Source organism: Phragmites australis, chromosome 19 (genome assembly GCF_958298935.1).
Source record: "Phragmites australis chromosome 19, lpPhrAust1.1, whole genome shotgun sequence".
In the NCBI taxonomy this organism is placed as follows: domain Eukaryota; kingdom Viridiplantae; phylum Streptophyta; class Magnoliopsida; order Poales; family Poaceae; genus Phragmites; species Phragmites australis.
Window position 1 is genome coordinate 11,259,402 of NC_084939.1, and position 2,962 is coordinate 11,262,363.

The following is a 2,962-nucleotide window of genomic DNA, read 5'->3' on the forward strand; positions in this document are numbered from 1 at the left end:
ACATGATACCTTCTAGGAAACCTAGGCAGTCTTGCCTTCTAGGTGACCTAGGCATGCTGCATCCACGGTATATGGGCTTGTTACGCCTCCTGAAGAAGTCCTTTGGATGGCGCCATAACACTGTCTATCAAGGAAGTCCCTTGATACGTGGCAACTACACTGCCGAGGCTACATAATACCTTCCAGGACACCTAGGCAATCTTGCCTTCCCGGTGACCTAGGCATGTTGCATCTATAGGAGTGTAGTCATTTGCATGGTTATGTACTAGTTAAGTTTTGCAGTATACTATTGGCAATAAACAGCTAATTACAGTATAAGACATAGCTAGGTCAGACGATTATTCATAACTCATGCCAAATGAAGATGTAACTTAAGTTCTACTGTTTATTGCTAAACAGGGACATAATCTAAATTTACCATTTCTACCTAATTGCTATATGTTGTAAAAACTTACAGTAGAAAGGTTGGAGGCCTCCAACATGTTTTGATCTTACTGTATGAAAGATAGACCAACTAGGTAAACTATCGATAGGTAATAGTGGGCGTACCTTTGCAAGAGAAAGGCCTCTATTATGAGGCTAGAAGGCCTCAAAGCCTATGCGTAGGCCTAGAGAGGTGGTCCTCGACCCTCTCGACCCTTAGCTGCTACCCAGCTCAAGAGGTAATCCGTCCGAAGCCTGGTGACGGCGTGTCGGAGGTGAAGCCAAAGGCTAGTCAGGAGAGATGGTCCTCGACCCCCTCGGCCCTTAGCCGTTGCCTGGCTCTGAAGATAATCCATCCGGAATCTGACGACGGTGTGTCAGAGGCGAAGCCGAAGGCTAGTCGGCAGAGGTGGTCCCTGACCCCCTCGACACTTAGCCGCAGTCCGGCTCTAGAGGTAATTCGTCTGGAGTCTAGCGACAATGTTCTCCGACTCAGTCCTCGTCGCTAGGATATTGCACCGTTAGTGGCGGAGTTGGTGGTGACGGAGCGGGGTCGGAGTGCAAGGGATTTGCCCGGGAGCTTGCCCCAGGCTTCCGACCCCTGTGTCGTCCTTCGCTGGTTTCCTCTGTGGCCAGGTATCTAGCTTGTCTTCTGAGGTATTCCTCCCAGAAGGTCGTGAGGGTTCAGCAGTCGTCGATGTTGTGGCCGTGCCATGGTTCGTGCAGGATGCACCTGTATGCCTTCGGGGGTACCGGAGCTTGTGGTTGACGTTGAGGTCACTGCTGGGGGCCGCGTGCCCTGGAGCCCATGGTTTCCCCAGGGCCTCCTTCCCTTTGGGGAGACCGTTGAGGTCGTCTGGTGAACCGGCTTTCGGAGCCGGAGTGGCTCCGGCTATGCCTCCCTAGATGAGGTGGACTTGGGGTTCCCTGCGCGCGGTTGGCGTCACGAGGGCTGCTTCGGGGGCGTTGGCGGGGTCTCTGCACTCCGGAGCCCTACGCCTCCTCGGAACCCTCTTTCGCCTAAGGGGCACGAGGAGGACATTGGGTGGACAGACTCTCTGAAGATGTTGGCTCGCCCGGGGCGTCTCGGTTGCTATCAAAGGAGATACTTTGGAACAAAGCCCATGTGGGAACAACCCTGGGTTTGGCCACCCAAAACCACTGGTCCTGCCAGGTCTTCGCCATGTAGAGGCTAGAAGGCCTCTGCGCCATCTGGATTTTCCGGGCCGACCCAAGGTTCTGGGTTGGTCAAGCCTAGAGGAACGCCGTCCCACATGGCAATGGGACTGGAGGGTGCACGTGGTATGCATGGCTGAGACAGCCACGCATATGGTTGCATAGTTGCAACAATAGATATGGAGGCTAGAGCTAGCGCTTTGGTGGTTTTTCTGTTAGATTCCTACCTCTCTATAGCACTTCTGTGTTCGAGTCCACATGGATGGCACGTTGTTGGAGTAAGAGATCGTCTTGCTCTAGAAAGTACGGCAAGAGTTTCTTCTAAGGAGGAGACTCAAGTTTTGAGACGAAGTTTAAGAGAAAGGAACACCATAAATGTATTGATAGTAGGAAAATGGATCGGTCTAGGAGAGTATCACAGTGTGACTTTATGTTTGTGCACCTCTGTGTCCTGTGTGTTGCCGCTTGTATTGTGTTGAGCGTTCTCCTTGTGACCCATCCCTGCCCAGATGACCACGACCCCCTATTTATAGGGTGGTACGTAGCTTAGTGTACAAGTTATCATGATGTACAAATATCTAGAATCTGATCGAATTACTGGGTCTTATCTCAGATAATTACTTTTTACCCTACATAAAAGATAAATATCTACCGTGGTAACTATTATGGTGTTTGCCCCCTGAGGGGTGAGCTGGTTGCCAATTGCAGCTCGGCGCTGCTTTATCGGGGTGTCAGGACGACTGTCATCGCATTGGGGTGTCAGGGTAAGCACCACTTGCACCAGCATTAATCGCCCGTCACCTCACGCCAGGTTGGTTGCAGGGGGTGTTCTTTCTTCCCTGATATTATCTCTGGAGACATGCTGTATCTTTAGGCGTCGGATGGCCGCACATGCACCGAAAGGGTGGCCCGAAGGGGTCTGTAGCCTCCGGGGGCCAGGTCTCCTGCTGAGAGTTCAGAGGCAGAAGGCTTCGGAGGGGTTTGTTATAGCTCTGAGTTTTGGGAAGGCCATGTACGTATCGGAGAGGTGATCCGAAGGGGTCCACAGCCTCCGGAAGTTAGGCCTCCTGCTGAGGTTCCGGAGACCGAAGGTTCTGGAGGAACCTTTGATAGTAATCTTTAACCATTATCCTCAGTCTGGTCTATTTTCTCCCAATTAACCTTCACATGTTTAATTTTTGAACACTTCAACTCCTGAGCACAATTTTGAAGGTGGTACTGCCACAGTAGACCCCATAAGGGGCGGAACAAGCCATGGATCATGCCCTGGAGTGGCCTATTTAAATTTAGGCTGTGTCTAAAAAATTTATCATTTATACAATAAAATTGAATAAAAAATTTGATCCAAGTCTACGGTTGTCGG